We start from the raw sequence: 18,371 nt of genomic DNA, 5'->3' as shown, positions 1-18,371 counted from the left end.
AACGTATATAATATTCTTTCATGGTAGTCCCCGACCTCTCTGCTGCGGAGAAAGAAACATGTTTCATTATCTTTTCTTTGGGAATTTGTTTTTTTCCCCCCATTACTCAGAGTTCAACTGCCTTTTAATAATACTTTAATTTACATTATTATAATCCTTGTTTATACTCCTTTTTTGGTTCTGCTTCATAGCCACACTTTGTGAGAGTCAAGAAATGGAAACAAAATAGCTGCCTATCAATTAGGGAAAAGTGTGTGTGTGTGTGTGTGTGTGTGTGTGTAGAACATGGTATGCTAATGTAGACAGGGCAGCTAGATGGTACAGTGGTTAGAGTGCCAGGCCTGGAGTCAGAAAGGCTCATCTTCCTGAGTTCAAATCTGGCCTCAGACATGGACTGTAGGACCCTGGGCAAGTCATTTAACTCTGTTTGCTTCAGTTTCCTAAAATGAGCTGGAGAAGGAAATGGCAAACCACTGCCAAGAAAACCCAAATAGGTTCATGAAGACTTGGACATGACTGAAAAATGATTGACCGAATGCTAATATAGTGAGGCACTTTGACATTGAATAGAGAGGGTCTTACTAACCTTTCCCTTCCTCACCTGCAGCTCAATTCATGGTGCCTGTGCTGTGGGTAAAAAGGACCATCGCTGCCTTGGATGCAGTGGGGGTGGGAGAGAGAGAGAGAGAGAGAGAGAGAGAGAGAGAGAGAGAGAAAGAGAGAGAGAGAGCGTGTCATCCAGTACAGTTGGTAGTTTTAAAGATATGTCAGGTTCTAGCTACACAACCAATGGAAAAAGGCTATTTACACCCATTGAACAGGGGAACACAGATGGGCTAAGATTATTTCTCCCATACTTCAAATACTGGTTGTCTAGGGATATGACTGTTTTGGGGCTTAGCATTCTCTAAGGTTATGGGCTGCTAGAAGTCAAGGGATATGTTAAAATTTGACTTCTCATGTCTCTCCAACTCCAGAGAGATTTTTGTTCCATCATTTAAAAATCTACACCTGCCTCTTGAACTCCTTCTCTGCTTCTCCCAGCAGCCTCTCTCAATTTAAAAATGTCCCTTCCCCACTTAAACAGGTGTAGCCATTTTTTTTTCAGATTCAGTGGTCTCTCAGCCAATCAGGAGTAATTTTTCTCTCTGAGCATACAGCATGTGCTACGGATCACAGAGCTGTCTCTCAGAAAACACTGCAGATTTGGGTGTAGGTGGAGTTACATTTGCATATATTTTATGGTTACTCATCTATAGCAGGCTATATATGTAATGAGTCAAATGTGGCTCCTTTGTAGTGGACAGATTGTATGCCAGTGTACAAAGATTTAGGGCAAGGCCAGGCTGTGCAATCCCTCCCGTGGCTTCCTTTCTTTCATTCTTCCTACTAGGTTCATATGTGTCTGGGGGGAATGAATGAAGGTTTAAATATAACACACTCTCTAGTCTTTATTTGCCTTCTTGGTTTACTATTTTTGCTGGCTTAAAATTCAATGGATACTGATACTTGGGAATGGTTTGTTGTTCTCTTGACCACTTCAGTCTCAGAGGCATTGAGTAAATCTATTATGTTCATTCTAGACTAACTCTACCTCTCCCTATCTATTTTTTTTAACATTTTTATTTGAAGTTTCGAGTTCCAAATTCTATCCTTCCCATCCTTCCTCCCCATCCACCTCCTTAAGGTGGTAAGCAATAAGACATAGGGTATACATGTACAATCATATAAAACATTTCCATATTAGTAATTTTGAACAAGAGGAATAAAAAGGAAAAATGAAAGTGAAAAAATAGCATGCTTCAGTCTGTATTCAAACAATGTCAGTTCTTTCTCTGAAGGCAGATAATATGCTTCATCATTTATCCTTTGGGATTGTCTTGGATCATTGTCTTGCTGAGAATAGTTAAGTCATTCACAGTTCTTCATCAAACAATATTGCTGTTACTATGTACAATGTTCTCCTAGTTCTGTTCACTTCACCATGCATCAGTTCATGTAAGTCTTTCCAGGTTTTTCTGAAGTCATCCTGCTTGTCATTTCTTATAGCACAATACTATTCCATCACAACCATACACCACAGCTTGTTTATCCATTCCCCAATTAATGGGCATCCCTTCATTTTTCAATTCTTACCCACCACAAAAGAGCTGCTACAAATATTTTTGTAGAAATAGGTCCTTTTCCCTTTTTTTTGGAGGTCTGGGATGTAGACCTATCAGTGATATTGCTGGATCAAAGGTTATGCAGTTTTATAGCCCTGTGGGCACAGTTCCAAATTATTCTCCAGAATGGTTGGATCAGTTCACAACTCCAGCAACAGTACATTAGTGTCCCAGTTTTCCCACAACCCTTCCAACATCCAACATTTTCCTTTTTCATATTAGCCAATCTGATAGATGTCAGGTGGTACCTCAGAGTTGTTTTAATTTGCATTTCTCTAATTTAGAGTGATTTAGAGTATTTAGATAGTTTTGATTTCTTTGTCTGAAAACTGCCTGCTCATATCCTTTGACTATTTATCAGTTGGGAAATGACTTATATTTTTATAAATTTGACTCAGTTCTCTATATATTTGAGAAATGAGGCTTTCATCAGACATACTTCTTACAAAAAAATCCCCTCCCCAGTTTTCTTGCTTTCCTTATAATTTTGGTTATATTGGTATTATTTGTGCAAAATTTTTTTAATTTTATATAATCAAAATTATCTATCTTACATTTTGTAATGCTCTTTGTATCTTCTTTGATCCTAAATTCTTCCTTTATCCATAAATTTTACAGATAAACTATTCCATACTCTCTTAATTTGCTTATTGCATCACTTTTCATGTGTAAATCATGTACCCATTTTGATCTTATCTTGGTATATGGTGTGAGATATTGGTCTATATCTAGGTTCTCCCATACTATTTTTTAATTTTCCCAGAAGTTTTTGTCAAATAATGAGTTTTTGTCTGAAAACCTTGGATCTTTCAGTTTATCATATGCTAGATTACTCTGGTCATTTACTATAATGTAATTTGTACCTAACCTATACTGTTGAGCCACCACTCTATGTCTTGGCCAATACCAGATTGTTTTGATAATTACCACTTTATAATACAGTTTGAGGTCTGGTATGGCTAGATCACCTTCTTTCACATTTTTTTCATTGATTCCCTTGATGTCCTTGAACTTTTGTTCTTCCAGATGAATTTTGTTATTATTTTTTATAGCTCCACCAAATAATTTTTTGATAGTTTGATTGGTATGACACTGAATAGATAAAGTAGAATTGTCATTTTTATTATATTGGCTCCACCTATCCATGAGAAATTAATATTTTTCTAATTATTTATATCTGATTTTGTGTGAAAAATGTTTTATGGTTGTGTTCATATAGTTTCTGGGTTTGGCAGGTAGACTCCCAAGTATTTTATATTGTCTAAAGTTATTTTAAATGGAATCTCTCTTTCTATCTCTTGCTGTTGGGCTTTGTTAGTAATATAATGGAAATGTTGATGATTTATGTGGGTTTATTTTGTATCCTGAAACTTTGCTAAAGTTGTCAATAATTTCAAGTAGTTTTTTAGTTGATTGTCTAGGATTTTCTAAGTATAACATCATACCATCTGCAAAGAGGGATAATTCCATTTCTTCGTTACCTATTCTAATTCCTTTAATTTCTTTTTTTCTCTTATTGCTAACATTTCTAGTACAATATTAAATAATAGAGGTGATAATGGACATCCTTGATTCACCCCAGGTTGTATTGGGAAGGCTTTTAGCTTATCTCCATTACAGATAATGCTTGCTGATAGTTTTAGATAAATATTACTTATTATTTTAAAGTAAACTCCATTTATTCTTATGCTCTCTAGGAATGGGTGCTGTATTTTGTCAAAGGGTTTTTCTGCATTTTTTGAGACAATCATATGATTTCTGTTGCTTTGTTATTGATAAGGTCAATTATTCTGATAGTTTTCCTAATATTGAACCAGCTCTGCATTCCTGGCATAAATTTCACCTAGTCTTAGTGTATAATCCTTATGATATATTGCTGTAATCTCTTTACTAGTATTTGATTTAAAATGTTTGCATCAAAATTCATTAGGGAAATTGGTCTATAATTTTCTTTCTCTGTTTTGGTTCTTTTTGGTTTAGGTATCAGCACCATATTTATGCTGTAAAAGGAGCTTGGTAGGATTGCTTCTTTGCCTATTTTTCCAAATGGTATATGTAGTATTGGGGTTAAATGCTCTTTAAATTTTCTCTTGTGAATCCATCTGGTCCTGTGGATTTTCTCTCAGGAAGTTCATTGATGGCTTGTTGAATTTCTTTTTCTAAGATTCCCCCTATCTTCAGTGCTCCCAAATAACCACATAACCAAGATTAGGGCACTAAAAATAATTTTGATGCATTGAGGAAGATAAATTAGAACGTAAGAGGGGAGAGTGAACAAAACACTAAATTGGTGTAGGAGCTGGTCAGCACAGTGAAAGTATGATAGTCAGGGATTTGTCTAACTGCAGGCAACAGGAAGAGCTTCTTCTTTGAGAATGGAGAAGGGGTAGTTCATTGGTATCCTCCCCTTGGTGTGTCAGTGTAGGACATGGGGTATGGGGCAAGGAATAGTTTATGTGTAGGGTTGTCTCACCCAAGTGTATGCAATCCATAATACCATATCCACAATACCAATAGCAACTGGTCATCAGTTCTCACAGTTCTGGATGCAGGTGCTTGGGGAAGAAATAAATCCTTCCACATGTTCCTCATTTCCAAGTAGAGAACACATATCGCTCTTGAACTCAAAACTTTTTCTTCCTTTTCACAGAATTTTCTGAATACCAATCTCAGTCATACACCACATTTACAATTTCTAGAATTCCCCTTAAACATCTGTTGCTGTGCATCCTGGGATTGCTGTATCTTGAAAGATGGGCTACATGTGTGTTGGTTGTTTCTTTTCTCCAGTAGTCTGTAACTTCCCTGAGACATGGACTATTTTGATTTTTCCCTTCATATTCCCAGTTCCTACTACAGTATAATATGCAATATATATTTATCTACACATACATAATATATACATATAATATGTCTGCCACATAGTAAGTGTTTGTTTAATAAATGCTTTGTTACGTGTTCATGATGGTTTTGTTTCTCTCTCCTTTTCAATTAAGGCAGGAGGAAGAAGAGGAAGAGAAACGCAGCCCTGAAAATAAAATAAGGTTGAATTTTTAAAAATGATTGTTAAATCGAATTGTTGAATAACAAAATAAACTCATCTTTCTCTCTCAGACCTGTTACCTCTACGTCTACTCCCCTGTTGTTCCAATTCAAACTAATAAGCATTTATTAAATGCATCCTATTTGCAAGGCTCAATGTAAGGCACAAGTGGTACAAATAGAAAGTGAAACAACATGATTAATATAGAAAAATGCTTTACATGATTGCCCATGTATAACCTATATCAAATTGCTTGCTATCTTAGGGAAGGGGAAGGAAGGGAAGGAGGAAGTTTAGAACTCAAAATTTTATTTAAAAAAATTAAGGTTGAATCTTATCTTTACATGTAATTATAAAAAATAAAATACCATTTAAAAAAAGAGAAAGTGAAAAAGTCACCTTGCCCTTAAAATACTTACACTCTACAGTTGTCAGTGGTACCACCATTCTCAGCTTATAATCTTATCAAATCCCTCAAGGGTTAAAAACCCTACTGCTAAAATATCTTTTAATTAAATGAATAGGATACCCGTAAAATTCTTTGCAAACCTTAAAGAACCATGCTTACTAATCTATCTCATTCTTTTTATGTCTACCTATTGTTACCATCCTGGTTCAGTGAGACAGAAAGAGTGAAGAAAGGGAAGGGGAGGGAGAGAAGAAGGAGAAGTAGAAAGGGAGAAGGTGGCAGAGAAGGAAGAGGAGGGATGGAGAGGGAAAGAGAGAATGAAGGAAAAAGAGAGTGAGAAAAGTTTGGGAGACAAGAGAATGAGGGAGTGGGAAAAAGACTTAGCCCTGGGGAGATGCAAATAAGTGAGTTTTCCCTCTGCCAGTAGAGAGCAAGACCATCTCTAGGAGGGAAGTTACGGATAGGGAAGAAAAAAAAGGAAAAAAAATTACATGATAACTTTATTATATGTTTAAAAGGCATAGCAAGTTGTACATAATAGATCTGAAGTTTCATGTGCAATCTTTTTTTATTCTATTATATTATGGAAATGCTTGTTTTATTTCATAAATCAAAAATAAAATAACACTTGAAATTTAAAAAAAAAAAGACTCCTTAGTGTGCTGACAGCTCCCTCTTCTGATGATGTGAAGCATATGCAGTGGGGCAGGCTTCCCCAAGAGGCTACTCGCACCTCCAGCTCAAGGACACATATACACACACACTCACACACCCGAGCTCACATGCAGCATCCTCAGATTCTGAACATGCCCAGCTGCATCCATCACCAGCTGTGGGTTGCTACAGTAACAGGTGCTGCAGCACTACCTCTGGCTATAAATAGATTCTCTTGGAAGTCACCATGGCTGTGACTTCATTCCTGCCTCCCCCAGGCTCTGGCAAGGCACCTCCCGATTCTCAGTGGGGCTGGGAAGGGACTGCTAGAGCTGGCAAGCTGGAATGGAAAAAAACACTGGGTTAGAGTCCCAGCATTTCTGCTCATTCTGTGACAGTCACTGAGTATTGAACTTCACAGAGTCTCAGTTTCCCCATTTGTAAATCCTGGTAGCACTACACTGCATAGGGTTATTATGACGGAAGCTTTATAACACATAAAGTGCTATATAGATGTGGGCTGTTATCATTGCAGGAAATCTAGTCCATCCTGCTGCCTCCAGGGCAGTTGTAATGACCCCAGTCGCCTCCCCACTCCCCTATAAACAGCCCAGGAAAGCTCAAAAAACCCTGAGTCATTTGATTAGAGTAAAACCAGCAGCAACTGTCCCCAACCCCTTTCCCTGCAGCAGGGGAGTCTGAATAGCAATGAGTCCCCAGATCCTCAGGGGTCATCCCCCAACTAGTATGAATCAGCGCCAGTCCCCAGATTTAGATTCTTTGCCTAGAGAAGAACCTAGAAAAGGCCTAGAAGAGAACCCTATGCAAGGCCAACAGACTTTATTGCAGAATGCCAATTCCACCTGGGGGCCCAGTGGATCCAACCTGTTTCCGCCATCTTCCCAGGCTGCCTTTCATATTAAAAGTGTGTCTCCTAGCTTGCTTTATTGTCTTGTTGAGCTCCATGTTTCTTTGTATAGGACTTTGGTGTTCCTAACCTTCCCAAGTCTATATGACGCTTCCATGAAGTTTGGAGGTGGAAAGAAGTGATGAAGGGGAGGAAAATTCTCAGAATTCTGTTCTGAAAATTTTCAAAGGGTAGGAGACCCCTTCCCATTACCCCCAACTTGTCTCAATGTCCTCTCTGGGTCTCAGTTTCCTTATTTGTGAAATGGGGATAACTAACCCTTGCTCCACCTACTTCTTTTTTTCTTTTTTGGAGGCAATTGAGGTTAAGTGACTTGCCCAAGGTCACACAGCTAGTAAGTGTCTGAGGCCAGATTTGAACTTAGGTCCTCCTGCCTCTAGGGCCAGCACCACCTAGCTGCCCCTACTCTACCTGCTTCTAAAGGAGTTATTGAGGATCTAGTGCAATTCATGATATAATGACATGAACAATGACTCTGGAGTCATAGAACCTGGATATAAAATTTCAAGTTTGCTGTTATCTATTTTGAAGACCATATACAAAAGTTGATTTTTTTGGAGAAATGTAGAGCAGATGGATAGAACAGTGGATAGAATACTGGGCCTGTAGTCAGTAAGATCTGAATTCAAATCCTGTCTCAGAACTTAGTAGCTGTTCCTCCTGGGGGGAGGAGCCAGCATTGTGAAGAAAAGGTAGAGACTCATCTGACCTCTTCTCAAAATTCCTCCCAACACCTTTAAGTAATTCCATAAAATAATTTGCTGGAGCCACAGAACCCACAAAATAACGTGGTGAAATAATTTTCCAGCCAAAGACAAGTTAGAAGCTCAGCAGGAAAGGTCTGTCACACCTAGGTGAAAGTGGAACATAGTTTAGTGCAGGCCAGGCCAGCACAGATCTAGCCCCAGTAATCCAGGAGCAGGCCTTGGGAGCCACTGAATCAGCAGCTGCTGCTTCCAGATCTCTTAGTCCACAGAAGGTAAGGGGGTCGAAGAAACTGGTCAGAGGGAGATTATAGGGGTCTTTTTGCTAGCACTGAGCAAACAGAAAAAAATTCTGACCATAGAAAGTTACTATGGTGACAAGGAAGATCAAAACACACACTCAAAAGAAGAAAACAAAGTTAAAGCTCCAACATCCAAAGCCTCCAGGCCATGGAAGAGCTTAAAAAGGATTTTTAAAATCAAGTAGGAGAGGTAGAGGAAAAATTGGGAAGAGAAATTAGAGTGATGCAAGAAAGTAATGAAAAAAGTTGACAGCTTGGTAAAGGAGAAAAAAAAATACTAAAGAAAATAACGCCTTAAAAAACTAGAATAGGCCAAATGGTAAGGGGTACAAAAGACCAATGAGGAAAAGGATGCCCTAAAAAGCAAAACTGGTCAAATGGAAAAAGAGGCACAAAAATTCACTGAAGAAAATTCCTTAAAAATTAGAATTGAACACATGGAAGCTAACAATTATAAGAGAAATCAAGAAACAACAAAACAAAACCAAAGGAATGAAAAAATAGAAGACAATGTGAAATATCTCTTTGGAAAAATAACTGACCTGGAGATATAGAATAGATCCAGGAGAGATATATAATTTAATAATTTAAATGTAATTAATTAATTAAATTTATTATTTATATGATATATAATATTATATATTATATTGTATATAATTTATTATTATTAATTAAATAATTTAATAATTATTGGATTACCTGAAAACCATGAACAAAAAAAGAGTCTTGACATCATCTTTCAAGAAATTATCAAGGAAAACTACTCTGATGTTCTAGAACCAGAAGGAAAAATAGAAATTGAAAGAATTCACCAATCCCTTCCTAAAAGAGATCCCAAAATGAAAACTCTCAGGAATGTTACAGCCAAATTCTATAGCTCCCAGGTCAAGGACAAAATATTGCAAACAGGCAGAAAGATATAATTCAAATATCATGGAGCCACCGTCAAGATAACACAAAATTTAGTGACTCTTACATTAAAGGTTTGGGGGGCTTGGGATGTGATATTCTGGAGGGCAAAGGAGCTAGGATTATAAGCAAGAATCACCTACCCAGTAAGACTGAGTATAATCCTTCAGGGGGAAAAGTGTCTATTCAATGAAATAAAGGACTTTAGAGCATTCTTGATGAAAAGACCAGAGCTGAATAGAAAACTTGACTTTCAACTACAAGACTCAAGAGAAGCATAAAAAGGTAAACAGGAAAGGAAAATCATAAGAGACTTAATAAAGTTAAACTGTTTACATTCCTATATGGGAAGATGATACTTGTGACTCATATGAACTTTCTCATTATTAGGGCAGTTAGAAGGAGTATATATAGACAGAAGGCACAGGTGTGAATTTTAGACCTGGAGATGGGAGACTGTTCAGTTTGGCTAGAATGGAGACTGTGTGGAAAATAATATGTATAAACCTGAAAGATAAATCCAGTTGAAGCCAGCTTATGAAGAGTTTAAAAACTAAACAGGGGAGTTTGCATATTATGCTGGAGGCAAGAGTTTTTATTGCTTTTTAAGCCTGGGAGTGACATTGTCAGACTGTGTTTTGGAAACATCACTTTGGCACCTGTGCAGCGGATGGATTGGAGAGGAGACACACTGGAACCATTGAGACCAATTTGAAAGTTACTGCAAACATCCAGGGGCAGCTAGGTGGCACAAAAGATAGAGTGCCAGCCCTGGAGTCAGAATGACCTGAGTTCAAATCTGACCTCAGGCACTTCCTAGCTGTGTGACCCTGAACAAGCCACTTAAACTTGTTTGCCTCAGTTTCCTCATCTATAAAAAATGAGCTGGAGAAGGAAATGGCAAACCACTCCAGTAACTTTGCCAAGAAAATCCCAAACGAGGTCACAGAGAGTTGAACATGACTGAAACAACTCAGCAACAAAGCAAACATCCAGGTATTGAGTGATGAAGACCTGAACTGAGTTAGTAGTCATGTGAATGGAGAAAAAGGGATGAATGTGAGACATTTTTTGGAGGTAGAATCAACAAGAACTGGTAACTGACTGGCTATAAGGGACAGCATAGCCTGACTCCGAGGTTATGTTTGTCCTTCGTTCTCAAAGAGGACCATGACATCAGGGGAATGATGACGTGACTTGCAGTTGGCTTTGATTTGAGGGAGGGAGGGTGGTGCAAGGTCACCAGCCTCACTTTCTTCTCCAGAGCCATCTGGATCCACTGACCAGATATTCATCAGGATGATTAGAGATGGACAAGGATGCGTTACTAGACCCTAGCCCTTTCAAGCTAAGAACCTTTTCAGGTTCTCCTTTTGAGTGTGGCAATGCCCATTCAGTGAAATGATCAACCTGGATGACTGGAAGGACGGTGGTGCCTTCGACAGAAAGAGGGAAGTGAAGAAGGGTAGAAGATTTAGGATGAAAGATGTTTCTGCTTCAGACATGTTGAGTTTGAGAGGTCGATGGGATATCCGGTTGGAAATGTTCAACAGGCAGTTAGTTGGTGATGCAGGACTAGGGCTCAGGAGAGAGAATAGGGAATGGATATGTAGATAATAACAACGAGCATTTCTACAGCATTGTAAGGTTTGCAAAGCACTTTACAAATATCTCATTTTATGCCCATAAGCACCTTGGGAAATAGGTGCTGCTACCCCCGTTTTGCAGATGAGGGAACTGAGGCTGAGAGAATAAAGTAACTTGTCCATGGTTGAGCTAACTTTTGATCTCTTTGTCATTTTGGGGGGAGGGAGAACCCCAAGTTCTGTATTCAAGGCTTGACCCCGTTCCTATCTAATATCAGTTCCACAATGAACACAAATAGAAACTAGCCAAGAAGCCTATTTATCCAAGTCAGAGAAGGTATACATAGGAGAATATATACCAGACATTATAGAGGGAAGGGACTCTGCCACTGAGAGTGAGATAACTCAGCTCAATCAGGAAAGAGAATTCTCTATCTCACTTCCTGAAGTCTCTAGAGTAGCAAGCTGGGAATCAGGACAAATGAAATATTTGTAAAGTGCTATAGAAATGCTAGTTATTATTATCTATATGTCTATTCCCTATTCCCTAGTGAGTAAATGAGGTTAAATTTGAACTCTAGTCTTCCTGAATCCAGGTTCATCGTTCTATTCGATGTACCCTCTGGAGGTCATTTGCATAAAGGTGATACTTGAACTCATAGGAGTTAAGATTGTTGAGTAAGACAGTCTGTTGATCCCATTGGAAGCAATACAAGTTTTGTACTGTCTGATCCCATCTGAGGTAGATAGTGCAAATATCCCTATTTTATAGGAGAGGAAACTGAGGCAGACAGGTAAAATGACTCACCTAAGGTGACAAAGCTAGATCTTGAACTCAGGTGTCTAACTCCATTTGCTTTATACCATGTTGTCTTCCATTCATGGTTGTATGAACTCAGCTCAGAGGAGGTTGGACTAGATAAAGGGGCTCTTTCCAGCTCTGATATTCTGTGATTCTTCAGTCCCTGCCCATACCTCTTCCCTAACTCATTCTTTCCACCTCCCACCTCAGTCTGTCCCTCTGAAGGTATCTGTCTTTCTCTTCTTCATTCTCTCCATAAAGCTCCTTCTCCTTCCTTTGAGAATTCCTGTTTCTGTCTTTTACCCTCCCCTTATTTACTTCTGTGCCCTAACCTGTCCTTCCACTCTGGCCTGCACCTAGGCCTTTCCCTTCTTCTCCTGCCTCTAAGGATTGGAGAGGAAAACCTCCCTCTCTGTCCTCTACTCATGTCCCCCTAGGACCAGCCCCCCCCCAACTGCCCCCTGCTCCCTGTCTCCCTCCCTCTTTCCTCTCTCTGTCTCTATCTCTGTGTCTCTCTGTGTCTGTCTGTCTGTCTGTCTGTCTCTCTCTCTCTCTGCCTTCTTTGTTTCACTTTCTCCCTTCTCCTTCCTTTCTCCCACCTCCCCAGATAAGCATCCAAGGCATTGAGCAGTCCATTGGCTGGGTAGGCAATAATATTAGGAAGTGTGACTGTCTCGAAGCCTCTTCAGAGGAGCTGTAAGGGCTTCAGTAAAAGATTCCTCAGGGGCCCCAGCTGTGCCTCCAGGCTTTGCTTTCAGGATCCGAAAATCCTCTGAAGGACCTTGTTCTTCACTCACACTCAAGAAGAATTAGCAGGATCTCTGCAAGAGATGGGAGATTTACTCCAGCTCATAAAATGCCTGATCCCCAGAGCCTTAAAAGTTCAGACGGATGGCTGGGTGGTTCAGGTTTTAGCTGTGTTCACCTCCTTCATCCAGCTCTGGAGAGAAACAGGGGTAGGGGTGTGTGTGTGTGTGTGTGTGTGTGTGTGTGTATGTTTATGAAGCTTTGCTCAGTGGAAGGAGCCCTGAACTTGTGGTCGGAAGATCCGAATCCAAATCTCAATTCTGCCCCTTACTTAAGTGGCAAGCCACTTAACTTCCTGGGCCTCAGGTTTTTCATCTGTAAAATTGAGAAGGTTGGATTGCATGACCTCTAAAATCTCTCCCAGCCCTAGGACTATAATTCTCTGGGTCTATGGAGTAGATGATGTGTGGTGTATGTTTTGAAGTTGTAGAGTGTATGAAAATGGGTGTTTTCATCAAAGTATAAAAGCGTGTGTGTCTCTCTCTCTCTCTCTGTGTGTGTGTGTGTGTGTGTGTGTGTGTGTGTGTGTGTGTGTGTGTGTAGGCAAAAAGAATGTATGTGAGGTTGGGTGAGTATGGGTAAGAATAATTGACTCTCCTGCCTCCAAGTCACTCCCCTCTCCAAGCTGTTATCTACACAGTTGTCAAATTGAATATCCTTGAAGTGTAGGTCTAACAACCTATTCCCCTGATGAAAAGGCAAGTTGCTCCCCACTGCCTTTCCCATTCACAGTCTGGCTCTAAACTATCTTTCCCTATGGAGTCCCCTGTCTAGAATGTTCTCCCTCCCTAATTCATTCAGCCACTTGGATTGTTGTTTCATTGAAGGCCCAAATAAAGTCTTTCTCCAGTTGACAGCACTCAAATGAGAATATTTATAAAGTGCCTGGCATAGTGCCTTGGCACACAGTAAGTGTTTAATAAATGCTTAAAAAAACCCAAACCTCCACTATCACTCCAAATTTTTATTTTAGCCTTTATATTCGGCAGAGGGACTGGATCAGTAATTTCACTGGCCTGGGGAGCTCTGAGGTGAAAAAACTCTACCAAGACTGCTTGGCACCTTCTAGAAGGTCTATACTTTTATAGAGTTGGCTGGAGCAGTGGGAGAGGCCCAGGGTGATACTACTAGTGTCAGTGGTGGAATTTAAACTTGGGTCTTTCTAGCTTCTAGGCCAGCTCTCTATCCATTGTCCCACAATGCCTCTTTGTTCATATTTTACATTTACTTATCTTCATGCATGCTGCTTCTCTCTGGGAGAAGGAAAGTTCTTTAAGAGAAGGGATTTATTTTCATTTTTTGTTTTTGTCTCCCCAGCAGTCTAGTACAGTGTCTGGCATGTATTAGGTGCTTAATAAATGTTTGTTGACTTGACTTGAGTATGTGAGTATAAGTGGAGTTGTATGTGTGGGCGAGTGTCAGAGTGTTCCCATTCAGAGCTCACAGATTTCTGAGGGGATGAGTCATGGGTTGGGAGTCTCATTAAGATACAGCCAGCAGATAAGGCCTGGCTGCCTTCTGGAAGGCTTTGGGACTCACCATAAACTCCGGTGGGGGGAGGTGTCTTCCTCTAGCACAGAGCTGAAATGACTGTCAGAAGCAGTTCTTGAATGAGGGAAGTCCCAGGAATTTAAGGGTGTCAGAGCCAAGAACAGAGGTAGGGATGGGTGGGGTGTATGTGGGTCCAGTTGCCAGAATCCTTTCCCCCTAGGGAATCTACTGAGAAAAAGGCAGTAAGGTCTGATGGAAAGTGTTCATGGCCTAGGAGTTGCAAAACCTGGGTTCTAGTTCCAACTTCACCCCTAACTCATCTTGTGACCTTGAGAAAATAACTTCCCTCTTTTGGCTGCTTCAGTTTCTTCTTCTATAAAATGAGTTTAGATTAGAACAAAGGTTAGTCACCATTTTTTGTATTCATTGACTTTGGAAGTCTGGTGAAATCTATGGACCCCTTCTAAGAAAAAAAAAGTGTTCAATGCATAAAACAAAATACATTGAATTGGAAATATTGAAATACGATTATCAAAATATGTTTTAAAAACCTCAACCTCATGGACCTCAGGATAAGAACCCCTGGTTAAGTGGTCCCTAAAACTGCCTATTTGATCTAGCATTTTATGGAGAGTTGCTTCTAAGCCAGGCTTCCCTCAGCAGCATTTAAAACTCTGTTTGGACTTGAATAGTTAAAATTAAAGCACAGCTATCAGTACCTTTCTGCCACCTGTATAGGTCTCAAAGCTGATGGCTCTTTTCCTGGATTGTACTGGGGGGAGGGAGAGAAAGTGATACGTGGTAATAAAGAATTTGTCCCCATTAAACACTTCCTACCACTCCCCCATAAAACATGGTGGGGCAGGAGGGGTTCTTGGGATGATGTGGCTCTTAGACAGAAAGAGGAAAGCAGGGGAGAGGGAGTAATTTAAGAGACCTGAGCCTCTGGAGCCTCAGCCCTGTAGCCTAATCCCCTGGTTTAATCTGGGGATGGGGAGAGAGGGAGGGTTGACTCTGAATGCTCCGGACCCAGTCCTTTCAGTGTTCTTTCCCAAAGAGGGTCCCACGCTCCGTACCTGTCCCCTAAACCCAAGGCCCGTTGCCCACAGAACTGGCTCATGGTGGAAGCAGGATCTTCAATGATTACAGTGTTTACATTGCCCACTGAACCAGAGAGGGAGGAACACTGCAAGACTAGCTTAATGTTGGAAGCAAATTGGACTCTCCCTAACTGGAGGAGGTTGGGTTGTGGGGCAGTAACTGGGTTCTTAAGTTGTCCTAAGATCTGGATGGGTGGGTGGGGCACAAAATATTTGCAAATTTTTTTGGGGGGGGTGATGGTAATTATCATTACCATGGACATGGAACTGGGGTAGCACAGGAGTGGGAAGAAGGAAACACAGCTTTTCTGTCCTTACTGCCCAGCAGATTCCCTGGTCATCCAGGCCAGATTCCTCCCCATCCCCTAAGCTTGGCAGATGTATTGTATTACCATCTTCACTCACACAGTTCCCCCAGTCCTAGGATATGCTCCTTCCCCACCCCGCCCCATGTCCTACTTATCTTTCTTCAAGGTCGATGCTGACTCTAAATCTCCTTCTTCTGAGCTTCTGCAGGGCTGTATGTCTACCAATCACTCTGGGGTTTAATTATATGTGGTCTGGTATGTTAACTGTTTCCTAAGTATGTCTCATCTCCCCAATTAGACTATAAGCTCTATTAATTCAATTCAGCTGATAATAGTAAAGAGGTGATGTAGTAGACAGTGTCAGACTTGGAATCAGGAAGACCTAGCTTCAGCTCTGCCTCAGATGCTTATTAGCTGTATGATCCTGCACAAGTCACTTAACCAGTCTCAATTTCCCTATCGGTAAACTAGGGATAACAATAGTACCCACCCCATGGTGTTGTAGTGAGGATAACATATGTAAAGTGCTTTGCAAATCTTAAAGCATTATAGAAATGTAACCCCTATCCCAAAGCCCGCTGGCATAGGACTGTCTCTTTATTGGTGGAGATGAAGGCCCTTCAGGGCAGAGTTGGCAGAGACAGAGAGCTTCAGTTCTTGAGATTCCTCCTTTGGGGACTGTTCAAGTGAGAGTTCCCTTTGGGGATACCTCAAGGAGCTTCTGAATTCCAATTTGGAGAGGGAAGATGGCCACCCCCACTTCAGATTGCTGAAGGAAGAGACTCTGGGAAGAATCGACTTGAGAGGAGCTGGCTGTCTCCATCATGTCCCTGTTCCCAGCTTGCTACTCCAGAGACTTCAGGGAGCTTCCTCTTGGCTGAGATCTAGGACTCTTCCGTCTGGTTGAGTGGTTATCTCACTCCCAATGGGACACCTCCTTCCCTCTGTATTGTCTGGTATATATTCTCCTATGTATACCTTCTCTCTGATTTGGATAAAGAGATTTCTTGGCTAGTTGCTATGTATGTTCATTGTGGAACTGATATCAGATGGGAAATGGGTCAAGCCTTGAATATAGAACTTGGGGCTCTCCAAAAGCAATCAAAAGTTAGTTTCAATCCAATCGTATCCAGGCCAATAATATTTAAGGGAGCAGATATACTTCCAATCTGGTACCCCCTCTTTTTGAGGATAGCAGAGTGGCCTTGGGTCCCAACTTTCTGCTTCCCCATCTGAAAGGATGAAAATTTCCCTTGGAGAAGTGTGAGGTGAGAAGAGGTTAGAGATGTCTGTTCTGCCTCCCTCCACACCATGCATGATGATGGTGGACTCCTGCCACTGATAGGCCTCATGACCCATAGAAGGCCTCCTCTCATTCTGCTCCATCGGTGTTAGCTATTGTAGCTGTATGCAGGGTACTAGGTTTGGTCCTGAGGGTACAAGAATAAAACAACAGGAGGTCCCTGCCCTCGAGGAGCTTAAAATCTAGTAGCAGAAGGCAAGGAACATTTTGTCTCCTGGAAACACAAGCCAAACAGGACTGGGAACACATATCTCATAGGATCATAATTTTAGGTCTGGAAGGGAACTTAGAGGCCGACTGTACCAACCCTTTCATTTTACGGATGAGGAAATTTGAGGGTCAGACAGTTAAGATGCCTCACCCAAAGTTATACAAGCACTAAGTGACAGGGACAGGATTTGAATCCAAATCCTCTAACTTCTAATATAGGATGTCCAGGGACAGATTTGCTGAGCTGGATTTTGGGTAGAACATTGTTACAGAACTGGGTTATTTGGTGCTCATAGAACAGATTATTCGTGGCTGCTCCAATCAGGTCCCTTCTTCCTTTGGCTGCTTGGTTACTACCATAATGAGGATCAGTAGCCCTGAAGGGGGATTCCAATGGGCAAAGTCCTGAGCATTGGGAAGAAGTTTCTGGAAGAGACTGTCACTTCAGTCTCCCAAGGTGATATATGGATAGCTTGTGTTTTCTGAGTATCAGGACACAAGTAGGCAGATGCCCTGTGTGTTCATACATCTGTATACAGTCATGTCCTGGTAATGGTTGTCCATTTGTCAAATAGTTCATAAAGAGAAAGTGTAGGAAAAGGGAGTAATTAGTGTGAATGAATCCAGTCCAGCTCTAAGAACTTCTGATGCCATCTTGACCAGCCATGGACTGCTCAGCTCTTGAGATTCCATCTAGCCTGATGGTCAATTGGCTTGGATTCTTGGTTTCTTTCTCTGGTCCAGTTTGCTTCTTTTTCATTTTGAGAGGATGCTCCCATATTCAGTGGGTTAGTAGTGACAAGTCAAAGAACTCTGGCTTCTGCAAGATTGGGATCTCGCAAGTGGTCCTGGTTACCAGGAATCTCACAGATACCGTTAACGAGAGTGTGCAGCAGTGAATTATTACCCTGCTTAGAGGATGAAAAGTAGAGATACTGAGTCATCCTTTAAGCATTCAGGGCCGCCTCCCTGTATTCCCAACATGTAGTCCCATGCCTTGTATACAGTAGGTAGGCACTTAGTAAAGGTTCTTGTTTCATTGCTACAGGGCTCCATGCCCTAGCCTCCAGGGTTGAATGAATTCTTAACTTCTTAGTATATTCTGGGTAGAATGGCATCTGGACCCTGAGGAGATTCTCTGTGTCCCACCCTCCTGCCCCCAACTACAATGTTACACCTGTTTAGCTTCCTTACTTTGGACTGTATCAGTGAAATTATTCCCTCCTTCCCTCCTCTTCACACTCCATCCTTCCCCTTCCTTCTTTCCCTTTCCTTTCTTATCTTCCCTTCTCTTTCCTTCCCTTCCCTTTCCCCATTTAGACTAAAAGCTCCCTTAATATAAATTCATCCCCTCTTTTCTCTTTCCCTTCCCTTCTCTTCCCTTCCCAACAATCACTGAAAGAGCACAAGATAGACGTTATGGAGGATATAAAAATAAACAAGATGTCCTCTCTGTCCTATAATCTAATGGGGGGAAGGGTGTGTTATGGATAGAACATGCACAAAAATAAGTACACAGGCATATCCTTATAAAGTTGACTCCAATTGAGGAATTCCCCAAATGCCATTGAGTATGTAGATAGAGTAGACCGAGTATGAGTATGAGAACCAAACCCTATCATGAAGCTGCACAACCCTCTTGTAACATCA

Source organism: Trichosurus vulpecula, chromosome 8 (genome assembly GCF_011100635.1).
Source record: "Trichosurus vulpecula isolate mTriVul1 chromosome 8, mTriVul1.pri, whole genome shotgun sequence".
Classification (NCBI taxonomy): Eukaryota; Metazoa; Chordata; class Mammalia; order Diprotodontia; family Phalangeridae; genus Trichosurus; species Trichosurus vulpecula.
This window is presented reverse-complemented; position numbering follows the sequence as displayed.